This window comes from Alosa alosa, chromosome 18 (genome assembly GCF_017589495.1).
Source record: "Alosa alosa isolate M-15738 ecotype Scorff River chromosome 18, AALO_Geno_1.1, whole genome shotgun sequence".
In the NCBI taxonomy this organism is placed as follows: domain Eukaryota; kingdom Metazoa; phylum Chordata; class Actinopteri; order Clupeiformes; family Clupeidae; genus Alosa; species Alosa alosa.
Genome location: NC_063206.1, coordinates 31866662 through 31886738, shown reverse-complemented (window position 1 = coordinate 31886738; position 20077 = coordinate 31866662). Strand labels below are relative to the sequence as shown.

At 41.0% G+C, this 20077-nt stretch overlaps 1 protein-coding gene across 3 annotated transcripts in view; it reads left to right on the top strand.

Moving 5' to 3' along the window:
- LOC125311500 (serine/threonine-protein kinase 32C-like) overlaps nucleotides 1–20077 on the top strand; it is a 284135-nt gene that overhangs the window by 116829 nt on the left and 147229 nt on the right. The gene's annotated exons all lie outside the window — the stretch shown is intronic.

Here is a 20077-nt window from a genome sequence, read left to right as displayed (position 1 = left end):
GCAGAGGCGGGTGGTCATGGGCCAACAGCCTTACAGAGCAAAGTTAACACATAAAGTAACATACTAACATAGCAGCCATTGAACCACCAAACATATCATTGCATAAGACAACGTCCTTATAACAAGTGAACACCAAATAGGCCTACTCACATCAGGCAGCATCCTTTAAAAACAGCAATTTTCTTACAGCAACAACATAAAACAAAACCACATGATATCATATGCTAGCAGTTTATAATTATCAACATCAAATGCAATAATGCCACAGCAGTTATGAACATAGCCTAGGCTACATATTTCTACCTTTAGAAGTTTTTCTTCTCAGAGAGTAAAATCCAATCCAGTCACAGTTTTGAAAAAGAGCGCTCCCTGCTAGTATTGTTACAGACAAAGTCATAAACAGTCGCTCTTCCTCGGAATGAGCTGAATTTGAGGCATGAACATTGTCGCTGTCGTTGGCACGGCTAGTGTTCTTACCAGATTATGAACATGAACATTAATATTCTGACTGTTGACCTTCAGAATAATACAATATTGTGCAGTGTTTCCCACAGAATTGGATTCAATTTGTGGCGGTAGCTGACTTGGACAAGGGGGGGGGCTGAGGGGTACACTTACATTGTTGTTGTTACACATTACACCTCAGTCCAGCAGATGGTGGTGGTAATGCACTCCGTTTGCAAACTGCCAAAAAAAGCTCACCGATTAAAGAAGGGTTCACTGGCCTGTTCTTCTTCAGTGAATTGTTTTTCAGCAGTTTGCAAACGGAGTGCATTACCACCACCATCTGCTGGACTGAGGTGTAATGGCAAGTGTACCCCTCAGACTCGTAATGGCCGCTGAATAAGGCGAATTGTAACACAGTTGAAAGGCTGCTGATGTGTGGATGCAATTCATAAAGTTTTCTACATAGTTAAAATAAAGATTCACATACTTCAAGCACTTTTGAATTTTGGAAAACACTTTTCCATTTACATCGGGATTTTGCAAACATTCAGTGTCAGAGTCAATAAAATGAGCCCTTCAACAAAATTGACAAGCAGCTGTAAGTAGGCTAAGCATGCTAAATTCGACATCCAAACAGTATTCTAACGTTAGCTTTGAGATACTGCTTGATTTCATAACTTAACTTAGTTTAGTCTCTTCAATGTAGCCTACTATGTTGTGATAAGACCTTAGCAGAGTTCACTTCAATGCAGCAGTTTTGAGCAATTTGTGCAGCATGGTCCGCGATGCTAAAAGCGGATTTAATAGCAATTTAGCCAGGCGTCTTCTATGCAATGCTTCTATGTGGCAACAACAATCCTTCAACAATCGTGAATATTTTGTTAAATGCACATGCAGAGGAGTGGCAGACTCTGAGAGAGCGGGCGGGCAAGGAAAGGCTGCGTCATGAAAAAGCGCAGCTCAATGGCAATGCAAGGATTTGACCTTATATTTAATTTAAATTAAATTAAACATAGAATACTAATCTGTGGCGGCCGATTTTTATTTTGTGGCGCCCCGCCACAGATTAGTCAATGTATGGGAAACACTGTTGTGATTATGGGGTTTATGGGATGCATTGTTAGCATCCCTTGCATGACAGTTCTCTGCCTCTTTCTCATGTGGTCTACTCAAACACTGTGTTGAAGCAGTGTTGAAATATCCTGCCAATTTAGGAATCTTTTTAAGTATATTTTGGTGCTGTGCCCTTTGTCTTCGTACTTTTCTTTTTTTGTTCCACTTTCATGGGCTATTATCTTTCCAACATTTTGCTGTGGTAACCTACCTACCAGTGAATTATGGCATATAATTTGGAAACCAATTTACCTCATGAACTTTGCAATTTCTATCCAATCAGCTGCTTAATAGCTTCATTGCTTTTTTTTCCATTGATGACCAATCCAGGGGCCCTGGCACAGATGGGGCCCCTAGACTGCAGCTTTTAATGCCTGTGCGTGAATCCATGCCTGACTATTTGTAATGCACATTATTAGCGAGAACTCCTCAAATTCCCTTTTTAAGCCTACCTGCTTACACATGCTAGGGATACTAGCTAGCTACATAGCAGAGCACATAGGCACCATTTCTGTGGGACATTCTTCACAAAAAAGGCTATTTAAAAACATACTGCTACATTGTAGAGCCATAACTTTCAGACAAGCAGCTTGTTGGTCGAAGACATATGGCACATTGTCAGCATTTAAAGCATCTAGGCGCCCAATAATAATAAAATAATAATAAAAACATATTGACAATTGCTCTCAGATCATGACGGCATTTGCACATACAGTATTTATTACAGGTACAGTAGGTTGTTTGCTATTTTAATTTATGGGGTGTCTATTTGCACCCCTGGTACGAATAGCCTTGGCCACACAGCTGAGCTATTCACACCCTGTGACATAACAACAAAATCACGTTCCTCACATGCCTAGAAATCATGGTGGACATTATTTTTTTTGTCAGCAGAAAGTAAAGAATTCTGAAAGGTTTCGGTACTAATATCTGTTCAAATTCAGTTTTAGGTGGAAAGTTGTATTATATTTGCATAATCTTTGTTAATACATACCACCATCAGTTTGTTAGTTAACAGAAATTTTGTGATTATGACGCTCAGGCATATGAACGATACAGTAAGTTTGCCTGCAAACTCTTATCTGGGCATGGAAGTAGATAGGTCAGTGGTGAATGTCATGGTTTAATACGTGGGAGACTGGGGTTCGATTCCTGTGTAAAGCGTTTTGGCAGAGATAAGTAGAAGTGTAAGTGTGCATGTGTACCAACATCTCTAATAATAATAATAATAATAATACTACATTTTATTTAAAGCGCCTTTCAAGTCACCCAAGGACACTGTACAATAAGACAAGAGGACATACACATAAGAGTAGCATAAAAACATCAAACAGAGAGAGTATACAAGAGAACAAAGACATAAAAACAACATATACAGGGACAATACAAGTAGACAGTACACTTAGTAAAACACACTATACATTCAGCAGGAGACAGACATTGCCAACATTGCTCTATAGAGAAGGCGCACAATTTGAAGAAGAAATCAGTTCTCAAACGGAAGTTTTGATTGCGACAATTAGCTAGTTCACACACCAGGGTGTAAATAGCACACATTACTATATACACCAGGGTACAAATAGCATCCACTTCTAATTATACAGTGATGCAAACAGCATAGCTTATTCAGAGTGTCTTTTTGCACCCCTGGTACGAATAGCATAGTCCACACAGCTGAGCTATTCACACCCTCAGGAGTTTCTCAGGCATTTGTCATGGCAGAGCCAGCGAAAAGAAGCAGAAAGCGAATAAACCGTTGTTGGAGGAACAGGGAAAGAGGGAACGGCAGACTGACCAATTGAGTAATGTCGTATATAAAAAGTAAATAAGAAGACACATACAATGAAGAAATAAGAGCAGCAAAATTTGGTTTAAATTGTGCAATTGTGCATACAATAGACAGTCAATATAATAGTGCAAAAGTCAGGCCAATAAAAGGCTGAGGGATGACGGATAATAGATGATGGACAAGTGGCTTATTCAATCATATGCAAGCATTTTTTGATTAGGCCCAGCCTTCTGAAGCAACACTCCAATGGATTGGTCCCAGATGGATGAGTGGAGCTAGGCGAGAGTCAGGTTAGGTACAAATAGCATTCACTTCTAATTGCAGACAGAGACTGAGTTTGCTGCTGATATTCTGGGGATAGGCTACAGCATAGCCAATGTAGGACTTTAGCCTTTTAATATATTTGCTGCATTGGATCAGTCTTTCTAGAACAGGCAAGAGATTTCTAGCCTCACGTCAGCAGCGCTGCATCACCCATATACATTAAAACAACCAGCGGATGGTGGGTGGGTGCGGTTTGGAAAATTGGTCAAAAATCTTTGGTGCTGATGGATGGCTGATAAGTTTTGCAATGCAGTTATGGTTGAAATAATAGCCCATCAGCGCATCTCTAGTGTGTGTGCCTCTCTTGCTCAGAGGGGAGGGGGAGGCTGAGGGGTCGATCAAGCATGGATTCTAAACTCTGTGGTGGATAGGATCTACAATTAGGTGTTAATTAATATTACTACGCTAGGTCGAAGTACTCCCAAGTGCTACTGCGCCACACATTGTAGTTCTCCTGTTTATTCGCTTGGAAAATCGCCACGTTTCATGTTGTGTGACCGTAGACATTTATATCAACTACTTGTGCAACTGTATTTAAGTCGGGAAAACGTGGATGTTTTTGATTACTTCTACGTCTGGCTACGTCTGAGCCCGCTAGCATAGCAACATGCTAACACATTCGTGCCGCACCAGAGCGTTTGAGTGCACGTACCAACACAGGAGAGGTATGACTCAACTCGTGAAAGTTAAGGTAAGAACATATACTGACATTGGGTGGCGTATTTTTTGCTTGAAACTAGGCTATACGCATCCAAAACGACTGCTGTTCAGGTGCGCGTCTGCAATATATTGGGTAGCCTACTCTGTTCACTGAATGCTTAGACAGCACTGTGCAAAGAATTACACAAATAGACCTACATAAATTGGCTTTATTACTGCTTCTTCATAGCCTGACGAGCCAGACCCACATTCAAATGTAGGGTCTGGGCACTCACCGTCCGCAGTGCTCAGTCCGAGGGGCGCGATAATCAGTTGTCTTTCAAATTCCCTCTGCATGCAATAGGACAGCGGCAGTGCTATGAGTCCCATGCGTTTCCCACCAGCGAAGCTAGTTGGCTAGTTCAAACGTTTGCCAACTTAATAAAAGCTTAACTCGTGTCACACTGTTCGCCAACAGCAACATCCATCTTATTTGTTTTCAAGTAGCAAGGAATTCAAGCCAAACCGTTGCAACTCTGCCATCAATCATTATGTTAAGCCCCCCTAACGACTCTATACACAATTTGATTGGCCTGATAGAAGTTTAATTTTCGAGCTCACAAACCAACGGAGAGTTGCTAGACTAGCCCTGGGCGCTAGGGGCGCGTCTAGATTTCTAGGCTAGCTTCTTCAGCTTCTCTGTTCAGGATATAGAGTGAACATAGTGGCAAATATTAAATAGGCTAAAACTTGGCTGTTTGTAAAACAATGTCCACAAACATCACTCAGTAACACGCACAAAGCCAAGGCAAAAGAAGGTAAGAGTTTGAAGAAGGCACCATGCTCATTAGGCTATGTCATTTTGTGCACAACTGACGCTATAGCTAATGCATGGGCATAACGTTGTTCAATAAGCCAATATTTCAGGTGGCCTAGCGATTTTTGGGATTAATTAAGGCAGGAGGACATGAACGGACCGAGATACGGGAGCGAGAGAAACAGATGTGCACTACACCTGCTTGTCATCCTCACAGCAAAATCGTAGCCTTGAATGGAAAAGACTGACTCTATATCCGGAATGTTAATTTTTTTTTTTTTTTTCTGACCAATCGCACCCTGCTTGCATTTGGATAAAGAAGGTGAATGATTCATGACGTCTTTAAATCCTAGCGTATTAGAGGTGCATTTAACTGTGCTCATATGTTTAGCCTGTGGTTCAGCCCTGCACTTTATTCATGTGAGTAGTTTGAGATGGTAAAATTGCTGCTCTTTTTGGGGCAGCCATGGCCTACTGGTTAGCGCTTCGCACTTGTGACCGGAGGGTTGCCGGTTCGAACCCCGACCAGTAGGCACGACTGAAGTGCCCTTGAGCAAGGCACCTAACCCCTCACTGCTCCCCGAGCGCCGCTGTTGTTGCAGGCAGCTCACTGCGCCAGGATTAGTGTGTGCTTCACCTCACTGTGTGTTCACTGTGTGCTGAGTGTTTCACTAATTCACGGATTGGGATAAATGCAGAGACCAAATTTCCCTCACAGGATCAAAAGAGTATGTATACTTATACTTTCCTTCTCACGATTGCGTATTCAACGGCTCATTTTTTAGATATACCAGGGGAGAAACCCTCAATTTATAGTCCTATGACTTGACACTTCTGGCCTAAAAAAATGTGTGAGTCAGTGACCTGGGCGGTTTTTCCGAGTGAAAACATCATTCCGCGTCATTCACATCACCTAATTTGAGTCAGAGGTCGGAAACTGAGGCTAGATTAGAGTTGAACTGAGACTAGAACAGAGTTGCCCAGTTAGGGGCTCGTCATCACGTTTGTCGTCACGTTTTGTAGTTCGTTCGTTTGTAGTCCATGTGGCCTTTCATGTCCAACAGTAAGTTAATGTGAACTTGGGAATTTGCCGTTTTTATCATTTGAAAGCTGCATATCTTTCTTTCACAAGCGTCCTACACTATATTTCAAGCAAATACAGTTGTTTATTTAGGACTAGTGAGTGTATGTTTTAAGCTTTGTTATGGCATCCGTGTTTGTCACACATTCCAAGTAAAGCACATGAACACTTGCTGTGGGAAAAACAAAGTAGCCATGGGGGCGGTCCTTGTCATTCCGAAGTGCCATGAAAGCACCATGAGTGTGTGAATGGATTGAAATGCCTGTATCTCATGCATAGAGCATCACAGTCCCACAGCCGAAATGCGGTAAGATTCCCATTGACGTTTTGGAAAAATCCGTATCTAAAGAGTCTTACAGCATGTCTAGGCTAACCAACTACGGCATAACTCATAACGAAGAGAAAATCCAAAAAAAGTCAAAGGTACAAGACTGTGTACATATTTTCATTTCCAAGCGAAGGAACTACTCATCCCATAAACCACCGCGCCTCACTGAATAATATTAGCAAGGACGAACCGGCGCAAATTGCCATTTGAACAATTTCCAACCGGCGACAGCACGCGAACCCTTTCCTCCAAACAGTGATTTTTATATAGTGAATGTGCAGTTAAAGGAGAATTCCGGTGTGATATTGACCTAAAGTGTGTTGAAACATGATACCGAGTGTGAACATATGTCTCATAGCCCATCTCGGCTTGTCCCCTGCACTCCAAAATCTGGCGCTAGTTAGCCGATGCTACCAACAGCTTTTTCAATGGTGGTGCTTCGGCATTGGGCTAGCCATGCAAATAAATCACTGTTTTACACCATTTATGAGGCTCAATGTATCTCCACACTTCATTGGTAGACTTCCGAGGGCCCTGACATTTAAAACGAGACATTGAGAACTTTGAAAAAGCACTGGTAGTTTACTTACAAGACGATTTATACAGACAGTATCTTCATGAAGTTTAGCGTTTGCAGCCATCTTGAATTTAGTCACGATAAGTCGAGCAACGAGTAAGAATGAACAGGTATGATAAAGGATCAGATTCCAAAAAATTATTCAGTGGAAATGCATGGATTCCAGTTGCTGCTACTGGAAGAAACTGGAATCCATGCATTTCCACTGAATTATTTTTGGTTCAATCAAATTTTTTGATTTATTTGCATGGCTAGCCCGATGCCAAAGCACCACCATTGAAAAAGCTGTTGGTAGCATCGGCCAACTAGCGCCAGATTTTGGAGTGCAGGGGACAAGCCGAGATGGGCTATGAGACATACGTTCACACTCGGTATCATGTTTCAACACACTTTAGGTCAATATCACACCGGAATTCTCCTTTAATAGCAGTTATTTCAGGAGTAATTGTGTAAATAATAGTGTTTTGATATTGAAATTTATATTTATCATCGTGTATTTTATATTGTGTGTGCGTGAAAGCGGTTAACGTTAATGTTAGCAACATGGTGCAGTGCTTCGTACCTGACTGTCATTCTATGCTGTCATCACTGCCCAGTCGGGCTGATGCATGGACCGGTGCATGGTCTGCTCTTGGACCACCATATTCAGTTTATTAATTTGCCGTGAATTATTACACAAAATGTTCATTAAATGCACAAAGAAGTATTCCTAGGTTAATGATTGATATAAATCATACAGTATGAAGGCTACAGTAGCCTAGCTAATGTTAACTAGCAGCATTAACGTTACCAACCTCGCTGCTTAACTCACCACAACTTTGTAGGTCTTGTCCCTCATGCTGGCCCTTACAAAACCCACAAGCTGACTCTCGGACACACAACAGTCAATAATGTGACCCGATTTAAAGTGGCTTTCACCCCTTTGGACACTCACTAAAATATAATATATTTCATACCTGTGTTGCAGCATGTAGGCTAATGTTAGCTGCATTATGTAATGACATACAATGTCGGAAATGCTAAAGGTTAGCCTGTCGGCTACCTGAAAAGTTTGAGTATTTAAACTAACATTTACAGTGGTCTATTTGATAGTGTATTGGCCCTGACTAAGTTTGTGTGATGTATAAATCACAATCCTTGTTGATGAAGATTTTTGCCATAAGCAGTAAAAGACTCCACCATCTTTGTCAATAATTTTCGCTGAGAAAGTTTCAGACTATGACCATAACGGCCTTTCCACCAATCAGAGGCATCACTGTGGGATTGTTTAGGATTGTGGGTAATGAAGTACTTATCCAAGACATCGCTATTAAAAGACATTTATCTCAAAACAAGGTTAGTGCCCCATGAACTTTTGGCGTCTATATGAGCATATAATCGCTTAGTACAGCCGTAGCTAGTTTTAAGTCTACCATGTGCAGTTACGTTTTTATGGCTTATACCCCAATTGTCAATGGAGAAATTGTATTGAATTCTTACTTCTGGCATCGGCTGTGGGCAGGACTGTGATGCTCTATTGGGCGCCCTGTTTATGTCTATCAATATCTTCTAAGATAGATACTTTATTGATCCCCAGGGGAAATTTAAGGTCTCAGTAGCATACAGACAACACACACACATTCACTAACAGCAGAAAAAGTAATTAAAAGTATATAATATAAAAACACAACTAAGCAATAAGGACCGTAGAAGATAAATAATATACTAAATATACTAAAATACAAATTATACTAACTAACACTTAATCTAAATCAATTCTAAAAATAGTATCCGCATAGTGGTGATTAATCAGTCAAGAGGCGCTTGCAATGACTGAGGCAGGGACTGAGCCTGTGATTCTCTGTGCGTAAGGTAAGGTAAGGTGCTCTGTGTGAGTGAGTGTCATGGTGATAGTGCAAATGAGTAAGTCCAACAGTGCAAGAATAAAGTTTATATATCTATATATATAACATTTTAAGAAAAGGTATAAGTGTGGCCACAGTTCAGCTGTGGCATGGAGGGAGGGGTTATGCTATCCCTTAAGTGAAGCATTGAACAGTTCAATGGCCCTGGGGACAAATGACTTCCTCAGTCTGTCTGGCAGTGAGTGAAGTCTCAAAATATCAGAAAATGGTTTTGCATTAGGCTTGTAGCCGATAATAAGACTACAAGAAAACTGCATGCGTCTTTCTTTCCTCCGATTGGGATGAATGCAATTACTGTGCAAAGTGGAAAGGAAAAAAAGTGTGAGATTTCGCCAAAATTGGTTTCATTTTGAGTAGGCCTAAACTGTTTGCCAAAGGCCATCATCTCTGGCCCCAGCTTGATAAAAAAAAAGTAGGCTCTGATTTAGCCTAGTCTACTCTATGACTTCAACGAGGTGATATTTAGTATCGTTCTGTGGGGTTCCCAACCATTTTCATTACACGGACCGGACAACAGTTGCCATATTTCTGACGGACCGGTAGCAGGGACGTTGATAGTATTTTGTGAGAGGCGGTGCTGATCATATTATCGGGGGTTCAGGGGTGTCCGTGAAATTTTAAAAATTCTGGCACCATTTTAACGCAGTTTGGAAGAGGCAGAAATTACAACCCCCAAACAGAAAAAGTTGGGACGTTGTGTAAAATGAATAAAAACAATGTAATAATCTGCAAATCTCATATTTACTTGCAAAAAGGACACAGACAACATATCAAATGTTGAAAATGACAAATTTGACTATTTCATGGAAAATATAATATTATATATGTGAATTTGATACCAGCAACATGTTTTAAAATTTGGGACAGGGATGCTGGAAAGGGTGTGTAATGATAAGTATAAGTGTAAGTATAAGTATATATACTCTTTTGATCCCGTGAGGGAAATTTGGTCTCTGCATTTATCCCAATCCCAATGAGGAACCTGCTGATCCGTCAGAGCTGGGCTGCTCTGCCCATCCACTCCCGATAAACTTGATTTTATGTGCCAACAGGGATCTCTCTGCCCCTGAGATCTTGGTCTTAGGAGAGTGTATTATAATTCAGTGGAAATGCATGGATTCCAGTTTCTTCCAGTAGCAGCAACTGGAATCCATGCATTTCCACTGAATTATTTTTGGAATCTGATCCCTTATCATACCTGTTCATTCTTACTCGTTGCTCGACTTATCGTGACTAAATTCAAGATGGCTGCAAACGCTAAACTTTGTGAAGATACTGTCTGTATAAATCGTCTTGTAAGTAAACTACCAGTGCTTTTTCAAAGTTCTCAATGTCTCGTTTTAAATGTCAGGGCCCTCGGAAGTCTACCAATGAAGTGTGGAGATACATTGAGCCTCGTAAATGGGTGTAAAACAGTGATTTATTTGCATGGCTAGCCCCGATGCCAAAGCACCACTATTGAAAAAGCTGTTGGTAGCATCGGCTAACTAGCGCCAGATTTTGGAGTGCAGGGGACAAGCCGAGATGGGCTATGAGACATACGTTCACACTCGGTATCATGTTTCAATACACTTTAGGTCAATATCACACCGGAATTCTCCTTTAATAATGGTAAGGTTGGGGATTTCATTAACATCATTCCCCTGCTTATAGATCAACACCCCTCAGTTAAACATGTCATTATTCATGCTGGGGTAAATGACGTCATGGATAGACAGTCTGAAAAGCTGCACCAGGACTTTGAAATGCTTTGCTGTACCATCCAGAACTTAGGAAAGAGTTGTATATTCTCTGGTCCCATTCCATCTCCGTCAAAAGGCTCAGAATGTTTCAGACGTCTCTTCAGCCTCCACCAGTGGCTGCGTACTTTTTGTCTGGCAGCTGGTTATAATTTTATAGGAAATTTTGATTATTTTTGGACCCGACCTGATCTGTATGAGCGAGATGGTATTTGTCTGAGTAAGGCAGGTGTCATGCAATTACTGTCAAATTTGATACATTTTATAGCCTTTGGCTTATGACTCACTCCACTTGTGCCCCCCTTCTCTCCCCCTTATCACTACCTGCACCTCTTTCAAACTCCTCTAATCAGCCTCCTGACTCTCCCTTAATTTACCCTCTGGCATTTAGTGCTAGAAAAGGCCTTGGTCTTATTCATTGGAACATTAGAAGCCTAGCCTAGAAATCTAGACGCACCCTAGCAGCAGCAAATTACATTTGCTGCCAGGGCTAGTCTAGCAACTCTCTGTTGGCTTGTGAGCTCCAAAATTAAACTTCTATCAGGCCAATCAAATTGTGTATAGAGTCGTTAGGCGGGCTTAACATAATGATTGATGGCAGAGTTGCAACGGTTTGGCTTGAATTCCCTGCTACTTGAAAACAAATAAGATAATGTTGCTGTTGGCGAACAGTGTGACACGAGTTTAGCTTTTATTAAGTTGGCAAAAGTTTGAACTAGCCAACTAGCTCCGCTGGTGGGAAACGCATGGGACTAGCGCTGTTTGAAAGACAACCGATTATCCCGCCCCCTCAGACTGAGTACTGCGAAAGGTGAGTGCCCAGACCCTACATCAGGGGTCTCAAACACCCGGCCCACGGGCCAAATCCGGCCCAATTTCGGCCCGCGACGTATGTCAAAATAATAATGTAATTCGGCCCTTGAGGCTATTTTTAATTGCAACAAACAACGATACTGATTAAAATAGACGATAGATCCAAGTACGGTGACAAATCTCATTTGTAGCCTACTCTGCTCCACTATGTGCTAGACATCCAGAGCTTGATTCAAACCCAAAATCGCCAAGCAAAGTTTTCAGGAAATACTTGTATTACACGAGAAACACAAAAAGACGTGCATTTGTAATGACGCTGAAGCGATGCAGGCCATAGTTTTGCACAAATTGAAGCAGAAATAGGCCTACACCTAATGTTGAAAAACTTTCACGTGTGATGAAGTCTTAGGTAGGCTATGTTATTCACCTATTCTGATTCTGAAGGAGAATATCCTTTTGGAGATTATGATCGATCGTCTATTGACAGTGATAGTTACAGTGCGTCTGTGAATGGAGGTGCGTCTTTGCGTGTATACGACGGTGTCCACTAAGCATACCATGCTTATTTCGACCCTCTGCCCAACATAGCTTGGAGGTTGCAGTGGTAATCGTGATGAAAGTGTCAGTAATGGACGTGGTGCAGACAGCAGGGCTAGTAGAAACAGGGCTCTAAAGAACTACAAAGTCACCCGCAATTAGGGTTGCCACTTGTCCAGGATTTTCATGGTCTGTCCAGGACAACTAAAAATAAAAATCCTGGACACTGAATGTCCCGGAATTTTGTACATGATGCGCAAAATGTGTATTTCAGTTTAACTAAAGCGTGCCTACGTCCATAAACGTATGCACAGCCTTATTGGCTCTACAAAAATGACGTAGCATAACATGGGTGGTGGTGGTGGGGGCACGCACCGTGGAGGTTCATTAGAAATGGTAAGGTGGAGACGGAGAGTGTGTGGGACAAGGAGAGACAGAGAAAGGAAAGTTTATTCCACTTAAGCAAAAAAGCAGAACCTAATTCTGTATTCCCCCTTTTTTCTCAATACTGCCCCCAAGTGTCCACAACTAAAAACTGTTGAAAATATAACAAAATAATAAAGGTCTGCTATTAAATAAAGCAATTAACTAAACAAATAACTAGAAATGGTCATTCTTACTAATTTTAGCTATACAATTGTCGCTTAGAATGACGGTTTTTATCTTGGGTTAGATGTGCGAAAGGCGCCGTTGCTTACAAACAAAAAAGTCGATTGGATGGTCAAAATGTCCAGGATTTTTGTCAGACACAGGTGGCAACCCTACCCGCAATATGATGCGAACTTCTGCGTACTCAGATTACCCGCGATAGGAACTGATTTGACCAGAATACTTTATTGTAGGCCTTGTGATTTAGTAATACATCACTAAACCATATACATCTTAGGTGTTGGTATACATCTTAGGTGTTTTCCTGTTAATTTGTTATGTGGGTAATATAAAAAAAGGAAAGTAAACCTGCTCAAATATGTTCATCCAGTATTTACTGAAAGGTGCATAATTTGAGGTGCTTGCCATCCAGTGATGGGTACATTTACCCCCTTCATAAACTTTTGTTTATACTCAAAGATTTTTACATTTACAGTAGGACTTTATCTCTGACCACTTTCAAGCCATGGCCTTTTGAAATTTTGATATAAAAATCCAATGGTGTTGCTTTCTTAACCCTGACGCCTAGTTTGCCAGGTTTAGAAAAGTTATGAGAGGAAAATATTTTTATTTGGTGTGAAACACACACATACCCGTTTTTATGCTTTTTGTTTGTTTTATGATTTGTATTAATATTTATTTTATCATTATTATATTTATAAGCTAAGGTTGCTAGCACAGGTGTCTGCAAGTGTTTTTATCTAAACTAGATAAAAACACTTGCACTTTCTGTTTGCAGTTTTGTGTGGTATTTGAAAAAAAGAACATTGCATTTTCAGAAATAGCCGGCCCTCCAATCAGATGACATTGGAAGAAGTGGCCCCCAGCTCATTTGAGTTTGAGACCCCTGCCCTACATTTTAATGTGGGTCTGGCTCGTCAGGCTATTAGAAGCCTGCTTAACCCACAGAAACTGGACCATGTAAAGCTTCTTGTCTCCCAAGCTGCTCCTGATATCTTGGTCCTCTCCGAGACCTGGCTGAAGAGTGACATAAATGACTCAGAGGTGGCATTGAATGATTTTAATATTTTTAGAATTGATAGACCTAGTAGAGGTGGTGGTGTTGCTGTCTATACGAAGTCTTGTTTTAGTTCACATTCCCTTTATTCAGTCTCAGTAAAAAATAGCTTTGAGTTTATTGCTCTAAAAGTCTTTTATGGGCAGAATAACAATGCCTTGGTTATTATAGGGGTTTATAGACCACCCTCAGCCACTATCAAGTCACTTGATCAGTTGGCTGACCTAATATCCTCCTATGCTGAAAGTGAAACTATTATTTTAGGGGATTTTAATATTGACTGGTCCTCGGCTGCCTCAGGTCACTTGAAAGAGGTCGCCACTAGCCTTAATCTCACCCAACTCATCTCTGAACCTACAATACCTAACCTCCTAAACCCCTCCAAGTCAACTACTATAGACTTAATTTTCTCAATTTCTGCAACTGGGGTCTTTGACCCAGGGGTCAGTGATCACTGCCCCATTGTTTGCATCAGAGATACCCATCTCAAAAAAGCACCGTCTCGTTTTGTCATTAAAAGGTCCCTGAGACACTTCAATGAACAGGCTTTTATAAATGACCTGTATAATAGCAATATCAATAGCTCTGGATTGTTTTATAACTACTTTTAACTCTATTGCCAATACTCATGCCCCCTTAAAAAGTTTAGGGTGAAGAACAGATCAAACCCTTGGTTTACATCAGAACTATCTACCTTGCTTATTGCCAGGAATAAAGCTTGGGCACACGCAAGGCGCACTAATGCAGCTTCTGACTGGATATATTTTAGGCAAATTAGAAATAAATTCTCAGCTATGGTGAGACAAGCTAAATCTAATTACCATCTTAGTATGCTCACCAGTTCCTCCTCAAATCCTACGCTTCTCTGGAAATCATTCGAGTGTTTAAATGGTAGTACAATCTCTATTCCCACCTCTGTGATCTCTGATACCTGTACTCTTGTTGAGCCTATTGATATTTGCTCAGCCTTTAACAAGCACTTTTCAGTAGCTGGGCTCATTTTTAATGAAAATTTATCTGGTACTTTTAACCTTCATCCCAGCTCTGATGATGCCCTCTCTCTCTCAATATCGACTCCTTAAGTGCGCCACATACTCAACGCACCCGACCTGTAGCGCGACAATGTGACGTCACAGAAGCGGCGTAACCATTTATACTCGCGCGTCGTGGTCACGACACTAGTTGCAATATTCTCCTGAACAGAGGTGTCGCTGTTGTGAAAAGATTAACGCTAACTACGTTACACAGCAGAAGAAGCTGCATTAAGAAACACAGAGAATGTAAACGGGCTCTGCTATTAGCTAGCCTCTGTGATGGTACTTCAGACTTTGGATGCTACTATTCACAACTACCACCATCATTATCATCTAGTTTCCAAGGTGTGTGCACAGGTAGATAGATAGATAGATAGATAGATAGATACTTTAGTCATCTCGAGGGAAATTTTAATAATTTAAACAGTTTAGTTAGCTGGCTAGCTAGCTAGCAGCTGGCTGAGTTTGTGTAATTTCCTGAAGTGGAAAGAGATTTTGTTCAGGCCTTAATAGATATCCTTTGTTTGAAAATAAATCGTTTCTATTCTTTCCTCTTAATTCCATGTGTTGCAACTCTCGCTGGTAACTTTATTAACTTATCCAGCAAACTATTACAAATTCACGACTGTAACAAAACACTGCAACTCTCGCTTGCCCTCGAACTAGTCCATCTTCCTGTTTCCGCTTTGTCGCGCTCGTATGAAAAAAAAGAGTGGTGCGCTACCTCACGCTACCTGGCTAAAATCCTGGCGTGCCAGCAAAATCTACGTCATTTTGACGTCACGGTGTCGCGCTACCGGTCGGGTGCGTCGAGTATGTAGAACGCCTTAGACTATACTGACCAGTTCTCCTTATTACCCATTACTGTTGCTGAAGTCCTTAGAGCACTTAATGCCATGAATTGTAGGTGTTCCACTGGTGAAGACAACCTGGACCCATTTCTTTTAAAGGTATCTGCCCCTTTTATCGCAGAAAAACAAACTTTTTATTTTTAATTTTTATTTTTAATCTCTCTATTTCTTCTGCTACTTTCCCCCAAGTTTGGAAGATGGCTCATGTAACTCCCCTACATGGGGACGTGGGGATAAAAATCTATCCAAACTACCCTGTCCAAAAATCTTAGAATCATTGGCAAATAATCAATTAAAGGCGTTTCTTACAGGGCACTCTGTTTTAGTTCCCCACCAGTCTGGTTTTAGAGCTCAACACAGCACAATCACCGCTGCAACCCTGGTCTTAAATGATATAATATCTGCTTTAGACAGAAAAAAACACTGCTGCTCTTTTTGTAGATCTGACGAAAGCTTTTGATACCGTTGATAATGTCTTACTCTTGCAAAAACTAATAGATATTGATTTTGACTCTAATGCTCGTAATTGGTTCTGGAGCTATCTTAGCAACAGGTTTCAATGTGTAAAAACAGGAATCACTAAGTCTGACTTTCTCTGTTCTCTGACAAGGCTCTGTTTTAGGGCCAGCCCTATTTACTATTTTCATTAATGACATAGCCTCTTCTCTTAACAACTGTAATGTCCATCTTTATGTCGATGACACAATCCTGTATTGTACAGCAGATACTATCAATTTAGCAATTGATAGCCTGCAACTGGCTTTTAATGCCTTGCAAGAGTCTCTTTTGAGACTCAAACTAGTCTTGAATCCCAACCAAACTAAATTCATGCTTTTTTCCAAAGGAAAAGGCATAGACCCCAGCGTTCTCCACCTGAAAACCTTAAGTGATAGTAACATCGAACAGGTTCCTGTGTACAAATACCTGGGCATCTGGATAGATGAGAAACGTAATTTCTCTTTTCACATTGACTGCCTTGCAAAGCAGCTGAGACAAAAGATTGGGTTTCTCTATCAGCACAAATCTTCCCTCCCCCTATCCTGTCGGAAAAGGATTATTGAGTCCGTTTTCATGCCTGTTCTAGACTATGGCGACATCATTTATAGGAATGCCTCTATGTCTTCTCTCAAAATCCTAGACGTTATATACCACTCAGCAATCAGGTTTGCCACAAGTGCTTCTTACAACACCCACCACTGCACGTTGAAGAATGCTATTAAAATTGTCTCCTTAATTCCAAATGGAGACACAGTTGACCGAGTAGATTCCAGTGTAGTTAAGAGCAGGTAAAACTTGAGGCTGGCTTGCGAAAGAATAGTTCTTTATTCTGGATGTAACAACAGAGTTCTGGTAACCCTGTTGTACGCACAGCACAGCACAGCACAGCACAGTGTTGCAAGGTGAAGCCAAGGTAAGAAACTGAAGCCAAGATCTGGGAAACTTCTGGATAATTATAAGACCAGAATATACATTCACGTCTGAAGTCAAATTGGAGGGGGGGAAACAGGCAGTGATATAGCCTTATTCAATTAAGACGTCTTGTAGGGGAACAATTAGTTAGGTACACCATTTGCTATTGTAAGGTGACAACATTCTGTCTGCTTACAATAAACATCCTGTCCCCGCAGTTTCTGCAGTATTAAACAAAGAACCAAAAGAATGACATACAGAAAACCACTAAAATCTAACAACATTGTATGCCACAATTGGCTGGCCCTCGCTTACTGAGAGACACTTTAAACACTGGATTCAGTTTATTTATAAAGCCATCATAGGTCAACTCCCGTCCTACATCTCCTTATTATTAAATTGCCACTCAAGTGCTTATCAGACCCGCTCCAGCAGTTATTTCTTACTGACAGTTCCCAATGCTCGCACCGAGCTGGGTAAGTCAGCTTTCTGCTTTGATGCCCCCATGTCCTGGAACTCGAGTTATTAATACCTTTAGAGCAATTTAAGGCTTTGATCTCAAACCTCCCCACTCCAGTTTGTAACTGTTTTCTCTAAATTCTATCTTTACTAATTCTGGTTTTATTTATTTATTTATTTTATTGTCTTCCTTATAAAGTGTGTATAGATATACGTGTGTTTCTATCCACATTTGCTATAGCTTGTGAATATGCTTGTGCTATAGCTTGTGGGTATGTATGCAGGTTTGTGTGTGTGTCTGTGTTGACATGATATGTGTGATGTAAGAATGTATATCTATGCATATTCTAGTTTAGCCTGGTTTTTTATTGTTGTTATTGGTCAGACTACCCACAGCCTCGACTGGCTCATGCCCTTGTTGTATCTCGGCTGCATTGAAAAAGAGGGTTGCCCTCAATGTAATCCCGAGAATGTTAAATAAAGGTTTCAATCAATCAATCCGTGAATTAGTGAAACACACTCAGCCCACAGTGAACACACAGTGAGGTGAAGCACACACTAATCCCGGCACAGTGAGCTGCCTGCAACAACAGCGGCGCTCGGGGAGCAGTGAGGGGTTAGGTGCCTTGCTCAAGGTCACTACAGCCGTGCCTACTGGTCGGGATTCGAACCGGCAACCCTCCGGTTACAAGTCCGAAGCGCTAACCAGTAGGCCACAGCTGCCCCTAAAGGCCACGGCTGCCCCTGATGAAGAAAACAAAAAGAGGAATGTTTCTCAACTAATTAGGGTAACTGGCAACTTGATTGGGTATGAAAAAGAGTATCCCAGAGAGGCAGGGTCTCTTAGAAGTAAACCTGTGTGCACAAATGATGAAACAGTGTAATTGTAATGCTTCTTAAGATGAAATTGTGAAGTATTTGGGATGTTCATCATCTACAGGACATAATATTATTGAAACATTCAGGGAATCCAGAGAAATCTTTGCAAACAAGGGATGGAGCTGAAAAATGCAGTGGATGGTTGTGGTCTTTTGGACATCGACCTCAGATGGCACTGCATCAACACCAGACCTGTTTCCACACCTGTCATTGTATGGGCTCAAGACAACCTCTGATAACCATTGTCTATGTACACAGTTTGATACTCAATTCAAAAACAGCCAAATTTGTATTGAGACACGATACAGAAAATACCACCATCTTATCTGGGCCTGAGCTTGTTTAAAATGGACTGAGGTAACATGGGAAAAGGTACTGTGGGTAGACCAATCAAAATTTGCCATTCTTTTTGGAAATCATGGACTCATCTGGGCTAAAGAAGAGAGGGCCTATCCAAGTATTCAACCTATCCAACTTGTTTTAGTGCTCAGTTCCAAACCCAACATCTATGACGTTGTGGAGGAGCATTAGTGCCTACAGCGTGGGCATCTTGCACATTTGGCAAAGCACAATCAATTCTGAAAGATGTATACAGGTTTTGAGCAACATATACTGCCATCCAGGCTATATCTATTCCAGGGAAGACCTTGCATATTTCAGGAAAACAATGGCAAAATGAATTCTGCACATATTTAAATAGTATTTATCCATAGAGGAAGAGTCCATGTACTAAAATGGCCTGTCTGCAGTCCAGATTTGTCAAATTAGGTGCATAATGAAAAACATGACTAAGAATACCCCATACTGTTGAGCAACTGAAATCATGGAAAAAAAGTTGTGGGACATTTCATAATGGGACATTTCATTCTCAAAACTCTAACAAATAGTCTCCTCAGTTCCTAAACATTTACAGAATTTTGCCAAATGAAGAGGTGAAGCAGTACAGTGGTAAACATGCTCCCGTCCCAACTTTTTTTTTAAACATGTTACTGGCATCAAATTCAGAATTAACATATATTTTCCATGAAATAGTCCAAATTTTCATTTTCAACATTAGATATGTTGTCTTGGTAACACTTTATTTTAAGGTTTACAAGTTAGCCACTAATACATACCTAATTAATGCCTGTATTAGTGACTTGTAAGGCATGTGTTAGGCAACATTAATCATTAGGCGTGTATTCACAAATTTCTTGTTCATGACGAATTAGGCCTTTATTCTTGATATAATCTTAATAATGACCTAGTAAGCCTTGATCTCTGCTTAGTAATTAGTAGTAAGTACCAAAAGGGGGCAGCCGTGGCCTAGCGCTTCGGACTTGTACGGGCATGAGTAAGTGCAGTGCCAAATTTGACGTTGTTTGAATAACAAATGCAAAAGATATCGGTAAAAGAAGCACATTGGCTTTCGCCGCTAGCCACTCCCCCTCCCACACAGCACTGTACTGTAAGCTACCAGTGAGGATAAAAGCAGGGCTTTGGCAGAACTGGATCAGTGTAGGTTACACGGGTAAACGAGTGGCAGACAGAGTGTGATGTCACTTATATGAATAGCCCAGGCTACTTTGGACTGTCTTTAGACTTTGAATAAGCAAACGACAATTCCAACTGCAAGGTCCTAAATTGAAACGAGCGATAATGGTCCCGAATTAAAGAACGTCTCAGAATGC